The sequence below is a fragment of the Palaemon carinicauda genome, chromosome 12 (genome assembly GCF_036898095.1).
Source record: "Palaemon carinicauda isolate YSFRI2023 chromosome 12, ASM3689809v2, whole genome shotgun sequence".
Taxonomy (NCBI): Eukaryota; Metazoa; Arthropoda; class Malacostraca; order Decapoda; family Palaemonidae; genus Palaemon; species Palaemon carinicauda.
Window position 1 is genome coordinate 10,861,589 of NC_090736.1, and position 19,152 is coordinate 10,880,740.

Below are 19,152 nucleotides of genomic sequence, written 5' to 3' on the forward strand. Positions count from 1 at the left end.
CTGGAAGTCATCCCTGAAGCCAACACAAACTGCTATACCTAGGAATGATACTAGTCACCAGACTAGGCAGGTCTTTCTGTAAGAGAGCAGAATACAGAGACTGAAGAAGGTGGTAAGCCCCTTCTTGCTACCTGTCTCGCTACCAGCACAGTGACTCCATTTAATAGGCCATCTATCCTCCTTGGAGTGCCTGGTGACCAGTAGATGACTACGCATATGGTTTCTTCAGTGGGAGCTGAAATCCAGTTGGGTCCAGTAAGGACCCATCAGACCTTCAACATGACCAAAAAGAAACCAGAAGTTGTGGGCATCAAATACCAACTGCCTCAAAGGGGGTAGATCTTCATTCTTCTCCCTCAGAATTGATGCTCTTCACTGGTGAATCAAAAGAAAAGGGGGCCGCCTCGCAGGTTGTATCACACAGCCTACGGACTCTGGTCTGAGTCCAAGCAACATCGCCACATAAACCTCCCATGAGGTTGGCCTTTCTAGCTCTCCAGCAGGTCTAGCAAGACACTCCCTGGTGTTGATGAGCGACAACACCCAGGAAGTGGTGTATGTAAACGAACAAAGAGGTGCCTCCATAGCACCTATGCCAACTAGCTGACAACTCAGTGCCCTATCATTCCGGGCAAGAAAAATGTTCTCGTGGACAATCTGAGCAGAGTGACTCAGATAGTTGACTCCAAATGGTCTTTGGATAATCAGGTACCCAACAGAGTCCAAACTTTGTGGGGTTTGCCAACAGTAGACCTGTCTGCGATGCCTCTGAACAACAAGCTTTCGAAGTACTGTTCACCAGTACTGGATCTCCGAGCACTTTGGCTAGATGCTTTTCAACAACTATGGGACAACATAGATGTCTACAATTTACCCCCATTTTGCCTAGTGAGAACATTACTCTACAAGGTAACAGCATCGAACAACCTACCAACGACCTTCATAGCTCCTCTATGGCACCCCACAGATGCGTTTCAGACCTTCTACACCTACTCAAAGAGGTCCCAAGAAAACTCCCTCCATGTCATGACCTACTCAGCCACACGTAAAGATTTACCACAATGCTGTAGAGTCCCTCTGTCTTCATCCCTGGAGGTTATCCAGCCTCTCCTCATGAAGAGAGGCTCTGTTGCAAAAAGGATGTCTAGGTACCTCAGGGAATCTTCATCTGCAGCATTTCAGGCAAAGTGGGCAATCTTCTGAGGCTGGTATCGTGGAAGGAGCATCTCTCCTCTCGACACCACTACCTCCGTGATAGTGGAGTTTCTCCTGTACCTTAAGGGGGAAAAGCTCCTCTCGGTCTCAGTGGTGAAAAGCTATCGCTCAGCCTTGACTCTTGCCTTTAGACTGAAAGGAGTTAATATTTCCTCATCTTTGGAATTGTCTTTCCTCATACGAAGTTTTGAGCTTACCAGTCCTCAGCCTTCACCTGACTCTTAAAACAGTCTTCCTGGTAGATCTGGCCTTGGCCAAGAGAATAAGCGAACTTCATGGTCTTTCCTATGACGTTTCCCTTCCGAGGAGATGCTACTTCAGGACCCTGTCTCCGAGTGTGCAGATAATTTATCAGCACGGAGAAGGTCAAAAGGAGAATCGTAATAAATACATCTCAGCATGGATTCGCAAGATCAGAGACCTGGACTTGAATCCTGTTTCTCCTTTGCGGACGTAGAAACCTAGAGCTCACGATGCTAGGGGCATTAGTATGTCCCTAAGCATTCAAGAGAAACTACTCTGTGGTGCAGGTTTTTCAGGTGGGTGGTTGGAAGAGTCGGATGACCTTCACCGTCCATTACCTGCAAGATGTAACACCCCCAGATTATAAAGAAGTTCTCCATCGGATTTGTGATGGCTGTAAAACAAATGGTTTAAACACCTCAAGCTCTATAAGGGACAAGTAGCAGATGGTGGAGGGCAGACATTACCAAGCATTAAAACTGGGATAAATGATAAGAGTGACTGACATCTTCTTGCCTTCATCTTCCCCTTTCTTGAGGTACAGCACCTACGGCACACTGCAAGCTGGCCTCTGCTGTCAGTAGGTTTGACCATTTCCCTTGTGTAATCTAATATAAGCTAATACTGTATATATATTGTCTCCATTTCCCCTAGGGAGGTGGGAATTTGGCAATCCATTGGTTTGTTCAAGGAATTCCTAGGACTCTAAGAATTCTTACCAGGAGAAGTTACAGTGCTAAGTTATCACACAATCACATGGGTTGCTAAGGCCGTTAATGCGTACACATACACGTTAGTTTAGCGAGGTGTCTGAGTGATTTCTCTACAAGATAGTGTGTACCAAGGAGGAGCATCCTGGGTCAAAAACTGGCAAATTGGTTAGGACTTCCACCCACCTTAGGGCGAGTTTTCCCTAATAAAGAGCGAAAGTGTTTGTATTAGTGACGAAACAGATTCTAAAGAAATTTGTATTTTTTCTTATGATAAAAACCTTGAGTTCTTTATACAAATTTATCCCACCAACACCTATTCCCCTCCAAGTCCTGCCTGCAATTAAAAGTGAAGATAGAACACTGGTGTGTGTGTGTGTGTGTGTGAGCAGGGTAGCAGGTAGTACCAGTGGTGGGGTAGTTATACCTCGCTAAAATTTTAGTTTTATAATCAAGTCTTCCAGCTTTGCCAAAAGTATATTTCCTAATAAAGAGCTTAAGATTTGCATCATTAGGAAAAATACAAATTTCATCAAATTTGTCATTTTTCCTAGCTATACAAACCTATGACCTTTAAAATATGGAATATTTTCTGCAGAGACAGAAAGGCCATTGTAATCCATAACAACGTAGTTAGCGACAGGTGGTGAGTGCATACGAATAGCCCCATCCACCCATCTATCAAAGACTCAACGCTTTTGACCTTAGAGGGCTGGTTGAGTTGGAAAGTTTAAAATTAAGACTCGGGCTGGTATTCTAGGAAAATTAGAAATTACTCTTAAATTTTGGTCCTTTGGGCATTCAAACTTTTCCTCCTTTAAAATAGGGAACTTACTTATTGGTGAGTAGGAAGTCCCCCTACAACCGAATTGGTTGGTTCCTCCACTAACCTGGAAGGCCTGTCTCCTTGGTCACTGTACAAAAGTAAAGAAGATGGCCCCATTGTACAGATTTGTCGGTTGATAGGGCCTAGATAGTACTTGATGGATATCTGGTATCTGGTCAATGAAAGAATCTTTCCTCCCCAAAGCAAATATGCACTATGGAAATAAATACCTGGTGTAAGTCCAAGGATAGGAATTCATTTCACCATCCTCCCCCCCCCCCCTTGTAAAGGGAGGATGGGGAGAACTACTATTTGCAGATCTAGTCTAACAATAATGTTCAGGAAAGTAGCTTACCAATATTAACGGTACAAAAGCTTCACCCCCAAGTAACGGAAGGAAAGAATAGGCAGAAGAGCCCGTCATTCTACCTTTTATCCCGACTTACATCTAATATGTTATCATAGACAAAATGCTTCCTGTCCCATATGGGAAATGGCTTGATGACACAGAGCCAAGAACAAAAGTGTTGAAGGACTTGTGGGGACCATCTGCCATACCATGAATTTTTTTTTTCTAATTATTCAAAACACAATTTCTAAAGATGTTTTCGACATATATGATACCATCATCATATAAAAAAATTCAAGTTATTTGATAAAAAAACTGATATACAGTGGAACCTCTACATACGATTGTTCCAACATCCTAAGTAAAATTCCATCAAATTTTTGTCTCGACACCCAAAGTAATGCTCCAACATCCGATGTAGATCTTGTTTACGCCGGTGGACGGCAGCACGTAAGAGGGACGCCATTGAGCGTCGAGTGCTCTGTTCTCTGTTCTTGTGTGTATTGTGTGGTTGTCCTCTGTTTGGTCTGCTATTAACAGTGCTTATTTTCTTCCTTTTCTCACATTTCCTTTTTGATTTTACCTATAATCATGGTGCCTAAGAAGCTAAGTTTCAGTACGTACAGGTAGTGGTGAGAAAAGGAAGAAGGCAATTCTTTCATTAGAATTGAAGCAAGAAATTATAGAAAAACATGAGAGCAGTGTGCATGTGAGTGATATGGCTAAACAATATGGCCGGAATAAGCCTATGATCTGACCTTGTCAGTCCAGTTGTACCCATGTGTCTCAACACTCGGCAGTAGGTATAGTAATGATGCAGGAGACATTATTTTGTGCTCTTGTTGATACAGAATGCTCTTCTGTCTTTTAGTCAGGTGTGCAAGATCCAAGGAGCTCATCGTCATAGTCAATCTGTCATTAAGATGATCTACTCTGGGGTTCCTGCATCCAGAGTTTCACACTCCTATCTACCCTATAGGAGATGTTGGTCGGACCTGGAAGTACACCAGGGTTTGCTAGTGAAGCGGAACCCAGACGAATCACTAGTTCCAGTAGTCACCTTCAATAGCCTGATTGACCACGTTGCCGAGACACACCTCCAGAATGCTCACTGGGGGATCGGAAAAATGATTGCAATGCTCCGTCGACTCGTCTGGCACAGATCTTTGATTAATGTAATCAGAGATATGTACCGGACATGTTGGGAATGTCAGACTTGTAAGGTCTCAAGGGAGGTGGTTGCCCCGCCAACCTTGAAAATAGTGACCTCTTCTCCTTTTGAATTGGTTGCTATGGACCTTGTGAGTCTCCTAATAACCAGTACTGGTTTTATTGGTTGTCTGATGGTAGTCGACCATTATTCCAATTGGGTGACAGCAGTGCCCATAAGGAATAAGGAGAGCAGTACGATATGCCAGGCGCTTAAAGACCAATGTTTTTCCTATTATTCCTCGTGTTCCAGCCCGGATATTGACTGATAACGGCTCTGAGTTTATTTCCCAGGAATTTACTGAATTGTTGGAGCGGAACAATGTTGTACATGTGAAAACAACTCTGTATAAACCCTCTATTAATGGTGCAGTGGAGCGAGTTAATTGTACCATTGGTGAGTTACTAAGAGGGGAATCTCGGAAATGGGACCAGTACTTATCCCGGGCAGTTCTCAGCTACAACCATTCCCACCCCACTGAGATTGGCTGTACTCCAGCTGAAAACATACTGAAGGGTGCTCATGATGTTGATAGTACCCCATTGCTGTCAGCAAAAACGAGAGACCCATGGGCTGAAGGACATCCTCGGTACAAACCGTTTAAAGAGGGCTCTCTGGTGCTTAAGAAGGTGAATCTGTTGGGACACCTCCTGACGAACAAGCTCATCCCTAGGTTTGAGGGGGTATTTCGTATTACTAAGGTACACGAGAATAAGGTCACCTATGGGCTGCAGAAACTGCCTGATGGTGAACTGGTAAGAGCTCACCATATCCAGTTAAAAGCCTGGTTTGAACCTCCAGTTTATCTTAGGAGGCACTTTCTCTGGTATCCGAAGTGTCCTGATCCTGTAACAGAGACTCTGAATAGTCCAGGAATCGTGGAGGATAGTCAAACTTCCTCTGAAGTCTCTGAAAGTTCTGGTTCTTGTAGTGATGGCTACTCCTATGGGGTGGCTGCAGTAGTGGCGTCCTACCTTTTGTCCCAAGATTGTAACAAGTCCCGACGACAGAGGAAAAGTCACTGTCCTACTAGAGCTATTACTCAGTCTAAGCCCATTCTTAAGCCAGCTAGAACTTACAAGAGAATAAAGCACTAGATGCTTGGTTATATCCTCCAGAAAATTGATGAGACTCCTGTATTAAAGCCTGAATCGTTTCGAGATTGCTTGATCTTCCAACTGTGGGAGAACAGCCCCACTGAAATGTGTGAAACCCCAATTTTGTCTCCCGAATTGGTGGTTCACTCTCCTGTGCCTGAATATCCAACGCTCCAGTTTTTAGCTGCTTCTTTCCAAGAGGAAGGTGTCCTGCATCCTCCAGGGAGTTGGGAATTCTAGGAAGTTTCCAGTATTCCATTATAGGAACTAATTTCTCTTGGTTCCAAGAGAACTAGTCCAGATTGGTCAAGACCTTCTACTTTAGAAAGCCCTGTTTTCGAATCGGCAGTGTCTATTCCTCCTGATTATGACTTTCTCGGCCTTTTGTCACCCGATTGTGACGACCGTCTGTCGCCTGAAGATCCCACCTCTAGTGGATTTAGTCACCCATGGACTAGGTCAAAAGGTCCTATTCTTGACCTACCTCTAGTTCAGCCTCAAGTCCTGAAGTGGAGACCTCGCCTCACTGACCAGATGAATACTACAGAGAGGGAACCATCCACCATTCCTGAGTCACCTCAGAATTCAAACCCTTTCCAACATTCGGATGGTAGATGAAAACACCGGTCAGAGCTCGAGGCTGAAGTGGCACAGTCAGGTGTATCTAACCTGAACGCTACAACACTGTTTGGGTCGCCCAAAACACAACTTGGCCCTGAGTCATCGCCTGATTTTTCGGGATTTTTATTGTCCTCTTCTGAGTCTGCGGATTCTGTCTCTGGTTTACCTAAAAGAATTTTGATCACCCGAAAATACCAACTGTTATGCGAGGTTATCGATCAATTAAAGACACCCAGCTTGTACCTGGAGTCGCCAGCTTAGCCTGTCTCTGGTGCTGCGAGAAATTAATATGGCTCGCCAGCCGATTGCTGAATCCCGGCGCATGTCCAGAGACAGAATTTTGATACTCAAAAGAATAACTATAAATCTCCCACTGAATTAATCTTTGTACAGTTTTTAAAGGAAGTTTTGATAATAATTACCCTTTTTTAATTAGTCATGTTTTGGCTCCCACATTGGGGTAGATAAAAGACTGGAGAATGGGACACATGGTGTGAGGAAATATTCATTTAGTCACGGTTTCTGTAATTGTCGCATCAATTGTTGCACTGTAAATTGACCTTGACAGTTATAATAGATTTAATAAATTTTTATTATCCTGTAATACCTGTAGTCCAAAATCAATAAGTTTTGTATTCTTTTAAATTGATTTTGGACTGCAATGAATGCAATTTATTTCTTGACAGATCATGACTGTATACCTGTAATGCTGAAATGTTTCACGATAATCTAATTTTTTGTTTTTAAATACTTTATCTCCATTTGTCTGGTAGTTTATCGTCTATTCCTATTGCTTTTTGTTATCTCAGTAAATTGTGAAATAATATATTGTACCTAATGTAAATTCATATAATTGGATATGTATCTGAAGGAAGGGATGATGAATTAAATCTTTAGTTGATCATCCTACCTTTTTACTAAATTTATTTTGGTCTGTAACCGAAATACAAACCACGCTATTTACATTGGGTTTGCCTTTTAGCGTAGCTGAAATGGCGAGCCATTAGAATTTAACGAGGGTGTATTACCCCCGCGCTAGTTAGCAGGGGGGTAGGGGAGTGGAAGCTAGCTACCCCTCCCCCCCCTCACACACCGGTGAACTGCTTCACTTCACTTTTGGCTCGGACAATGGACAGACGTCTCTGTTTTTGTCCTCGCTTGGCAGCCATTGTTTGTTTTGTCTTTACTTAATCACTTACTTTTCTTTTACTCAATATATATGCAAACATTTTTTTGTGTTTATGTATATATTTGAGTATAGAAATCAGTAAGTTTCCTTTTCAGAGTTTGTGCTTGTGTGTGTAGTGTACGATATCTCCGTGGAGCCCTCGGCAGTTAGGCCACCATGGTGTAATTTCATGGGTCGCGATCGAGTTTGACTACTGTCTTTCTCTCTCTCTCTCTTGAGGTCGTTCACCCTTTTACTATGTTACTTTTACTACGTCTGAGTAGCTTCCTTCCCGTATGGGTGGGGTTGCTACGCCGTACGTTTTGTCTCAATTAGTTTATGAATCTAATTGTATTTGTTGATTTTTCAGCTTTGTAGAACGATTTCTTTCGGGGGTTTCATTCTTTCTATAGTGTTCATTCATTTTTAAATTACATAATTACATAGTTACATAATTATAATTGTTATAATTCTGTTTTGGTTACAGCTCTCCTTCCGTGAGTGTAAATGGTTGTGAGGGCACGTGCCTGTTGTGTAATTCTTGTGTTCCTTTCCCTCAGGATTCCTCTTCGGAGCCTTCCCGGGGGAATGAATGTTAACTAATGATTTTTGTTTTTATTTTTCACAGTTACCGATCTAGTTCGTTTCTGTAATGTGACGACGGAGTGAGCTGTCTTGTTGGGGTCTGGGGATTCGGCTGTTGCTGCTTCCCCTATAGACCTTCATCAGGGGCATGTCTCCTTCTCCTGGAAGTACTCCCGTGACGATTAACAGCTCTCCAGTTCATTTTAGAACACTCAGGAGGCTCGCCTCCTTGGGTGGGGTACTTTCCTTTCGAGGGAAGTTTTCCTGTCCAGGCTTGAGTTTTTCCCCTTTGGGGGGTTCTTTTCTTGCCTTTTTTTCGTGCGACTATGCTCTTGGTGCTGAGCGGTCGCACCTGCAGTTATGCTCAAGGGACTGAGCAACTGCAGGAGCCCCTCTTCGGAGGATTGCTCTTTTTAGGTCACTGGCTGACCCGTCTATTCTACGAAGTGTTTCTCTTTCGTTCGCGAGAGAGTACTCATAGAGACTCCTCTTTGGAGGACTCTTCTGCTGTTGTTGCTGTTGGTTGCCTTCGCCGTAAAGCTCACCGTCCGCTACGTCGTAAGGGCCTCCCATCTCCCTATAAGGGTGCTAAGAGGCACCTTTTTGAATCTTCGTTTGCAGCCTGCAGCTCCTTCCTCTTTAGATCTCTCCGGGGATCGATCTCCAACAACTTCTTGACCTTCCGCCCCTGGTGCAGATGGACAGCAGTCTGGCCTCGTCTTCCGACGGACAACGGTCCCTTCGAAAGGGTTGCCTCCCACGGGGGTGCTTCCCTTGCGTGTCAGGGTTCCCCTGCGCGCCTTTCTGCAGTGTTCTCTCCTGCTCAGTGTTAGCGCACAGGCGCTCTCCTGCTCAGTGTTAGCGCACAGGCGCTCTCCTGCTCAGTGTTAGCGCACAGGCGCTCTCCTGGTCATCAGCGTTTTCCTGATCGCTAGCGCTCTCCTGTTCGCCAGCGCTCTCCTATTCGTCAGCGCTCTCCTGATGATCGTCGCTGCTGTTCCTGTTGGTTCCTATTACGCGCCCTGTGCGCCCATGTTCGCCCACGCAATCTAGAACTTCGGTTCAGGTCTTGGACAAGGACTCTTCTTCTACGCACAGGATTCCACGCGTTGCCTTCTGCTCGCCAGCGATCACCAGCTCGCCAGCGACCACAGACGCGTCAACGTTCGCCTGCTCGTCAGCGATCTCCTGCGCGTCAACGATCGCCATCGATCTGCCACGCGTGTCAGGTCCCCTGGACACCATCAGTAGCGATCTAGCGCTCGCCTGCTGTGAACCACGATCTCCGGTAGCAGAGTCTTGCCGTAGATCTTCCTCCTGATCGCCAGCGCTCACCTTTACTTTTGTCCTTCTGTGCGCCAGCTTTCTTCATTTGCCAGCGCACATCTGCGCGCCCTTTCCTGCCACGCACCAATGGGCGCCAACGGTTTTTCCTGACCGTCCAGGATCGCCTGATTGACAGCTCGCTTCAGCGCTCACCTTCCTGATGCACCTGCGCGCCTTCTGTTTAGCGCGATGCGCGCTAACCATCCCTAGTCTCTTACGCGTTAGCGATCGCCTACGCGCCCGCGCGATTCTTCACCTGCGCGCTAGCGTTTTGTTAACGCACCACCGCTCGCCAACGCGCCGTCGCTTGCCAACGCGCCATCGCTTGCCGACGCGCCATCGCTTGCCAACGCGCCTTCACTCGCCTACGGGCCATCGCTCGCCAAGACGCGCCATCTCTCGCCAAGACGCGCCATCGCTTGCCAAGACGCGCCATCGCTCGCCAAGATGCGCCATCGCTCGTCAACGCGCCATCGCCCGCCTACGCGCCATCGGTCTTCCGACCGCCTGCGCTCACCCGCTCGCCCACGTGCCTGCGCGACCACACGCCCATGTGCCCGCGCACATGCGCTCCAATGTTCGCCAGCGCGCGAACCAACGGTATTCCATCGCGAGGAACAACTGTGTTCCGTCGCGCGAACCAACGGTGTTCCATCGCGCGAACCGACGGTGTTCCGTCGCGCGAACCGAAGGTGTTCCATCGCGCGAACCGACGGTGTTCCATCGCGCAAGCCTACGGTGTTCCATCGCGCGAACGTCGGCTCGATTCCTGCAGTATCCATTGCTCGCCTGTGAACTTTCGGATTCCGACCACCAGCTCTCGCCCTTCCTACCACGCTCGCCCTCCTTCTGCGCTCCCTCGCGCACTTTCGTCTGCGCTCCTGCGTGCCCCCGCTTGGGCGCTTCCACGTTCGGCCACGTGCAAACCATTGATTTACCATCGCGTGAGCGCCGGGGCGATTGCGACCGCGATTCCCGTCAGGGTTACGCAACATGACCAGCCTGGCGAGTCTTCTGGAGCGTATTTCCAGAACACGGTCTTCACCCCGTAAACGCAGAGCATGGCACATGCAAGAGCAGGAAGAATCTTCAGGGAGGTCTGAGCAACATTCTTCTTTCCAGAACCTGGGTTAGCCCTTCCTCGTCATTCCCTGGAAGGGTCTTGCCAGGGAGCTTCCCATTCGAGATTTCTCCGTTGGGTAAGGGGTGACTGGTTTACCCCTTCCTCTTCTTCATCTCGTGGAAGGGGCTTACCAGGTCCTTTCCCTCCTCGGTTGCGACCCGAGGTTTTGTACAAGGAAGCTCCAGGAAGATCATAGGTACTTTCCTCCTCTCGGGCTCAAGCACCTTGGCGTTTCGTCGCCAAGTTTCGAACTTGCGGGCAAGCTCGATGTTGGACCATCTAGACGCAGTGACCGAGGGCTTCCTCTCGGGTGTCTCATCCGTGGATGTCGACAAGCTCAGACACTCTTCCATCCTTGGGAAGAACTTGTTTGTGCCCAAGGACAGAGACATGGACAGCGGTTGTGCGGAGGAAGTCGACTTCCGTGTTCACTCCTCCAAGGCGCTTTCTTCCAGACCCTGCAGGCCTCCAGCGCCTCTTCTTTCAGCCTCGTCGGCCTAAGTTATCGGACCAGCTACGGCAGCTAGGACAAGGTGTCCAATAGCAGTCCCCTCCTGTCAGGGACAGGTAGCACGGGAGGCTCTCCCGGGGGGGGGGGGGGGGGGGGGGGGCATAATCCTAGAGGGAGCGGCAGAGTTCACAAACTCTAGGATTGGGAACCCCCCCTTGCAGGTCTCACGCTGATGCCTAAGGTTATTCATCCGGATAACAGCTTCCCGATGCCGATTCCTGCACGATCTCCGTGATCAGCCAAGGATATCGCGCCTCGCTCTTACCATCTCTCCGTCTCTGTCAGCGAATTCAGTGTCACTGAACCTCTATGCCATGGGGTTGGCAAGAGTTTTGCCCGTTTGGGCAGAATGATCCATGCCTTAGGAGAAGGTCCTCCATAGGGTCGTCGACGGCTTCACCCCCCGGCTTCTTCAGTCGATCCTTTCTCGTAGGAAAGCATCTGAGACGGGAATTCCGTAGTCGACCTCTCAGCTCTGATCAAGTTTGTCGAAGAAACTTCGTCCAGCGTGGAACAGCAGAATCAATCAGACTGGTAAAGAGGCGGCAGGACTCCTTAGGCCCTGGATCGGAAGGACGGGTACTTCCAGTTTCCATTCCATCCATCTTCCAGGAAGCTCTTGGAATTCAGCCTAGACTTAAGATGCGGTGTGGCGATCCCGCCGCAGCATCGCAGGTTTTTTCCCCAGAGAACTCTCCCTGCTTTCCTCATGGCCGCTCAGGAGCAGGCTTCCGCCTCCTTCGCCTTTTGGAGGTCTGGTCAACTCCGGTAGGCTCGGGTTCGACCTTCAACGCCGGGACAAGCTTCCGGGTCCTTACCATGAGTGAGGGATCATGGTAATTTGCTAGGAGCCTTCTCTACTTCTGCCTCAACATCTGGAGTATCTAGCCATGATATTGAATCAACGGCCTTACCACGTTGGAAACACCGCTTCTCGTCCGATCAGCGAAGTTAAGCAACGTTTGGTCTGGTCAGTACTTGGATGGGTGACCCCCTGGGGACGCCAGATGCTGTTGCCTCCTTCTCCGGGCCTTCCCTTCAGTTGACTGTGGCAAGGCTGGGGAGAGTCGCAGTACCTGTTCTCAGTCAAGCAGAGCTTTCAGCCCTACCTTGGAACGTTTCCTGGGTCTCTTTTCCTCATTGACCCGTCTAAAGTCCCGAACGGTCGTCTCAGGATAAGTTCCCTGTGGGGCGGCCCAAGTTCTGATGGTATCAAAGCAACGATTAACCGGACTTTCTGGCCCCTATGGGACCAGCAGAACGTTTAGACCTGCAATGGGTGTTGACCTATGGAACCTCTTGATGGGAGTGGATATTCTCGTCCTTTCCCCACATTTTGATGCTGTTCACGGACTCGTCAAAGAAATGGGGAGGGGGGGGCGCATGTTCCGGTTCAGGCCTATGGTCAGGACCTGAAGGATACCTCTCCATCATTCAGGCAGGCTTAGGGGCCGTAGTCTGGCCCCTCTACAGATCCTACAGTTCCTGCCGAGTCGCTCCGTGCGCGACGACTTCATGGTACTGGCGTATTCCTACCGGCAATGGACGCATTTTCATACCTTCGCATCTTGCAGTAGAGATACTGAAATGATCCGAGGTCCTCTCTATACCACTATCGGCTCGCTCATTCCAGGCAGAGGAATGTTCTCTCCGACTATCTGAGCAGAGCTTCGCAGATAGAGGGTACCTGGGGGTCTTTGGCCTTTAGTAGCCAGCAAGTCCTGGCCTGGGGGACCTGATCGCGACAGCCTGGAACTTCAAGCTTCCGCTGTTCTTCCCCCCAGTCTCAGACCCCAACAAGACCAGGTTGTCTGTCAACCTTTCGATGGCCCTGAGAGCTCCACTGTGACTATACGCGGAACGGTTTCCGGACCCTCTGCTTCCCCTGACGGAACTCCCGGGAGAGCTTCTCCCACGGCACAGGCTACTCAAACAACCACACTCCAACATCTTTCACGAGCCGTGGCATCGCTTCGGCTTCACGTCTGTAGACTCTACGCCGCCTCCTCGAGAAGAGACAACCCACTACAGTCGCGGAGCGGAGGTTGCGTCACCTGCGATAGTCATCCGCAAGGGTCTACCAGGCGAAGTGGAGAGTCTTCTATGGTTGGTGTCCTGGGAGAGATACCTCTTCCCTTGAGGCCTCTTCTCCAGCAATAACCGACTTATTGCTTTTCGGCGGGAGGAAACTCCTTTCCGCTCTCGGCAATGAAGCCTGTCGCTCAGCCTTTCTCTGGCCTTCAGGCTGAAAGGAGTAGACTTTTTCCTTCCCGCTGGACCTTTCTTTGCTCATGCTAAGCTGCGAACGTCCCTGCCCCCAGTCGGAGTGAGACATCCTCCATGGAACATGGTTCGGACTTTTTAGTCCCTTAAGGGTATCGGCCTGGTGTAATTTTGGCGATATTGGCTGAAATTCGTGAAAATTAGTTACTGTCATATTTCGATAAGTGGGGGTTACCTCCGCTGCCTCGCGCAAGATGAAATCGATATGAAGCCTTTTAAACAGTTTAAAGGGCAATTTAAAGGACATACCTGGTAAAGGATTAAAGGGCTGGGTAGGCGTAACCTTAGCATTTTCTTTTTCGTTCTTCCTCGAAGTATTTATTTCTTTTTATCATAATTTTTTTTCGTTCGTCGTACGATGTTTTCCCGATAGAGTCGGCATCTCCCTATGTTTATGGCAACAACAAAGCCAGTTGGCTAGGCCTATAGGCTGTGGTTGTGCTCTTTTGTATTTTCAAACAGTTGCATCACTTTTTCGAATTATTGAATATCAATTGTGATTTATATATACTACCTAAATGCCTTTAAGGAAGTTTAGTAAGCGAAGGGATGGAAGCTCTCGCAATATTAGGGCTTATAACGAAAACAAAAACATAAACAAACACCATGTGCTCAGCACGTGTGAGAATGACCTCGCGAGTCTTTCCTATAGCGAAGCTGCTTCCAGTGAATTTTATCATTCCCTTGCTCAAATTTATCAAGGTGATGATGATGGAACTGATGATTTTATTTTGAAGTTATCTGATGATGATGAGGATTGATTGATTGATTTAAAGTTTCAATCAATCAATCAATGATGAGGAGGAGAAGGACAAAGAAGAGTAGGAACATTTTCGAAATGTAACTTCTGTTCATGATGCAACAGATGATGGTGTGTTATCGGGAGCCAAACTACGAATATCTTTATTGAGTGGTTTTGTAACTGATAAAGAAAAGCTCCCAAGTGAAAGCAGTGATGGGGAGATAGTTTATTACCCTTGAAAGTTTTGAAAGACGCTTTTAGTTCGACATATTGTGGGCAGTGTGAAAGCAACATAACACTCAAAGTTGATAAAAACAGTTTTGATGTTGACTTGAAACTAAAGTGTCTGTGTGAAGAACCGTCTGTTTTCAAACATGCAAACGAGAAAGAAAATTAAAGTGTGAAAACAGATACTATTGGTGAAACAACAGCTTCTTTTATGTATGAAAATATGATAAATGTGTGAGGCTTAGCAGCCTTGAATAACACTCGAATTGCTTTAGGTGCTAGACCTATGGCAAACAGCACTTACCAAAGGTATAAAAAATATATAAGGAGAAGACCGGGAAAAGAATGTCTGCAATGTATTCAAGAACGGCAAAGAAACAAAGAACATCTAAAGGAGGATATGAAGGTAGAGCTCATTGTTCCCCAAAAACCCTGGCAACAAAGAGTAGAGTGGCGCTCTATGATACGCCCCCCCCCCCCCCACACACATATAAAATATGATTTTAACTATTTTGTTTAAGTGAAAAGTGTTCTTTTTTTTAGAGGGGATAATATCTCTTATAAAAGAGAGGGTACCAGGTGCCCTATAGGGGTTTTCCAAGAGACACTATGGTTTTAAAAGCAAAAAAAGGTAAGCAAAACTTTAGAACTGTTTTTCTCAAAACATACATTTTTCTACTTTCAAACTTAAATAACTCTGTTATTTATGAATGGATTTTTATAATCTAAAAAGCAATTTAATTAGAGATTGTGAGAAAACTCATCACCAGGGCTATCTTTCTTCTTTTCTCTCTTAATTTTTTTCTACGAACATTGAAATACATAATTTTATGGTATTTTTTTTTTATTGCATTTCTAAAAATTGTTTAAAAATAGCATAAATCATATATTAGATTTTCTATCATATCATTTTATTTGGTAGGAATTGAACTTTCTGCTGGTATCTTTTTTTTAATTGAGTGATAAACAAGAAAGGAGATCTAATTTAAAAAACATGAAAAAAAACGTTATTTTTAAGAGAAAAATATTCGTAAAAAAAAAAAAAGTTTACATTCAATTGACCTGAAATTTTATGTGAATCTTCCTTATAATTAGAGGTAATAACTATGCAAGTTTCAACACTGCCACTCAAAATTAACCCTCCCCCCAATACCCTTATGAGATCTTCTCTAGAACTATTACGTCAGGCATCTGATCGTATTCCGTCTTGGGGGATGGTGCTCCTGCTCACTCTGGCCTCGGCCAGTGTGTAAGCAATCTTCTTGGTCTCGTACGACTCCGCCCTTTCTAAGGAATAGGGGAAGGCAACATTCAGGTTCGCTCCCGAGTTGTTTGCTAGACTCAGAATCTTGAGGTCCCGGCCCTTCGGGCCAACTCCTTCAAGATTTCGAGTCGCCATTCTGTATCAGATGACCCAAACCTTCTCCTTCTTGCCAGTAAAGGAATCGAGGGGTTATCTTTGGGAACAGCTGCAGTTTGTCCTCACGTGCAGCCGGGTTGGGAGCACAGGAAGGACACAGGGGAGAGTCTCCAGTATACCTCTTCAGCTCGGACTCAAGGACATTCATCTCGACCTGAATCCAGACCGTCCCCCGTCACGTCGCCCTACAGCACGATGTCGGATACATCGCAACGTCCCTCGCCTTCGAGTAGTACTACTCTGTGACGCAGGTGCTACAAGCTGGAGTCTGGAAGCGTCTAATGACCTTCGCAGCCCGCTTCCTGCAGGACGTGACCCACAGGAGTATCGATACGTTTCTATCGCTCTGTGGTGGCTACACAACAGCTGGTCTAACCTCAGGCTCCTTTTTGGACAGGTAGCAGAAGGTTGAGGGCATTGTTATCAGGTTTTAGTCTGCATGAACGAAAGAAGTATGTCTTGCCCTTACTTCTTTCTTCATCGTCCCCTCTACTGGGGAAGCAGCATCCTGGTCTCTGCATAGCTGACCTCAAACCTCTGCAGGTAAACCATGCTTCCTTGTGTTCCGAGTATTGAGTCAATACTGTCGCGTCCCCCATATCCTGACGAGGTGGTATTGGGAATGTCCTAACCCAGAGTTCCTTCTGGAACTCCAGGTCAACTGCCTAGGACGGGTCACACTTCTTCCTTCACACACAAGTTTATGTAGGCCACACGTTTCCTTGCGGAGCAAGGAACTTGTGAGGTGCAGGGACTCCTTTTCTCGAGTGCGACTCACTCGGATTTTGAGTCCCCAGGTAAAGCCAAAGCCAGTATGGCTGGGGACTTTCCACCCTTCCTAAGGGGTAAGTCACCCAGTGTAAATAGCGTGGTTTGTATTTCGGTTACGGAACAAATGAAAAATTCGGAGATAATTTGTATTTTTCCTAACCATACAAACCTTAGCTATTTACACATATTTGCCTGCCAGCCCTGTCCCCCAAGACAAGTCCTACCTCTAAGTGAAGTGAAGCAGTTCACCGGTGTGTGAGGGGGGGAGGGGTAGCTAGCTACCACTCCCCTACCCCCCTGTTAACTAGCGCGGGGGTAATACACCCTCGTTAAATTCTAATGGCTCGCCATTTCAGCTACGCTAAAAGGTAAACCCAATGTAAATAGCTAAGGTTTGTATGGTTAGGAAAAATACAAATTATCTCCGAATTTGTCATTTTTGCAAGGTAAAATTTTTTCACTTGATTGTACAGAGTTTGTGTGGGGTGTTGCTGTCAGTTACGGGGCATTTTTTTGGATGGGCTTGAGGGATAATGGGGGGCGGGGGATGGAATAAAAAAAATGGTTTGTATCTAAGAAGGCTTAGTGGGTTGAATGTTAGGAAACACACTATTATTATTATTTTTTTTTATAGCCCTCTGTGCCCCCTAAAAAGTGCTTTAATCTGTTATCATTCCTTTCCAGATATGGACAGCAGCCCCTTCACCCAGAAGGGAAATTTAGAAATTTAAACTTCAGAGTACTGTATGTATATAGGAAAGAAGCTGAGACCATTCTGCTAAGTACATAGAAAGATGAATGTTGACCATTGCCTGTTACTAGTGTGTAGTGGTCTGTGATGCTGCTCTGTATTCATATTATCTTACCTGTGAACTGTTAAGTCCCTTTCTCAAGTGTTTGACTGAATAACACAAAAACGAATGTATTATAAGGCCATTGTCTATTGCTCTTGTTCGGCAGTCAACACCGTAAAGTTAATGAATATTTTGTTTCGATGTGTGAAGTAATGAGGAAGAATCTCCTTATATGAGAGTGTGTCATAAACATTAATAGTTCACAGGAGCTATTTAAATGGCATATCTGGTCTTGGGCCCCGGAAGTGAATTCAGTTGTAAGGAGGAGAGAGACTGTGTTCGAGTTTAGTCTGAATTGTTCCAGAATTATCAAAACCCCTTCCAAGAATGAGAAATTTAGGCACTACTGTGGTTAGACTGAAAAGTTTCGATGACAACATAACCTTATCACAGTGCAGGTTTACAATTGGAGATTTTCTAGACATTGCTATCGTGGGCCCGCAGAGGCCTGCACGGCATCGTATGCGGCCATACTGTTCAGAATTTAAGAATGTTTAAGTAACTTTGCAGCCTAATGGTAGACTGGATATTGATAAGGACAGTATTGATTTAGGGAAAATTATTGCAGTACAGTATTTTTCACAGTTATATGCTCTTTATAGATGGTTCATTAGATATTAAGTGTTCAAGTTTATTACTGGTCATTACAGATGTCATAAAACCATAGTGTTGCGGGGTTCTCCTTTGAGCTTAGTGTAGGAGTAGTGTTTTTTGTTAAGATAATTGGTCCACCCAGGCAATACCCACGGTTGTGTTTATCATGTACTAAAACATGTAGATGTGAATAGTTCTTTTTTTTTAGTCAAATCTTTTTTTTTATTTTATCTTGAGGCTGGAGTGTAAAGGGATGTTAATTTTGTCTTTAATTGCTTATTTGAATTGAAAAAAACAATGTTAATGTAACCCTAACAGTTTTTTTTTTTTTTCAAATAGATATTTTTTGTTTTTATGAAGACAAATTTATTCCAGTTCCTTACATCACTGTGTCCCCCTTCTCAGCCACTATTTTTTTTCTTAGTTTTTAAATCTTTCTAATAAGTTATTTATCATAATTTTTTTTTCTCCCACACTGTATCCTGTTGTCAGTATAAAAAATTCTTTCCCTTTCACCTAATGTTCTGACATTTTTTACCCAAGTTTGAAACCATCTTACCTAAAGAATATAGAGCTACTGTATATATAAATTCTGCTAACTTCTCAGAAATGAATCAACGGTCATTTTACGTGTTAATCCAGCTAGCCCAAGGAAAGGGAATTTAGGAAGGAAGTAAGCTTCTAGCTGGGTCCCCTTGCCCATTATAAATCAAGGGGTGGTGCCCAGTGTTCCGTTCTCTTGACCTGTTACCTAGATTTTTGGGTATTCCACCGTTGTATATTTTTTTTGTGTAGTGAAGGTTAGGTTGTGGTCGCCATTTGGACACTAGACAGTTTGGGTGCTACCTTTGGCCACAGTCCACAAACAACTATAACATAGCTAAAGAAACATTATAAATGCTGAGATCTGGATTTTGAGGAGCCACTGTCCTTGACCTACTTACAATCATACTTTGAGTTTTGATGGGATTCAACTTCTTACCCCATAATTTGCACCATGCACTAATTTTAGCTAGATCTCTATGAAGGGATTCAGCAAGCCCAGATGTACATTCAGGAGATGGAATTGATGCAAAGACTGTAGCATCATCTGCATATGTAACAAGCTTGTTTTCTAGGCCAAACCACATGTCATGTGTATAGAGTATGAAAAGTAATGGGTCAAGAACACTACTCTGAGAAATGCCAGATATCACATTCCTATACTCACTATGGTGCCCATCAACAACAACTCTCTGCCATCTATTACTTAAAAATTCAAGGCCAATCATACAAA

General features: G+C 45.6%; 1 protein-coding gene and 1 pseudogene across 1 annotated transcript in view; one reads left to right on the plus strand and one right to left on the minus strand.

The window, feature by feature from the left end:
- LOC137651218 (von Willebrand factor A domain-containing protein 5A-like) overlaps positions 1-19,152 on the minus strand; it is a 339,908-nt gene that overhangs the window by 17,939 nt on the left and 302,817 nt on the right. The window lies entirely within an intron of this gene.
- On the plus strand, positions 11,885-12,003 carry LOC137651370 (5S ribosomal RNA; annotated as a pseudogene).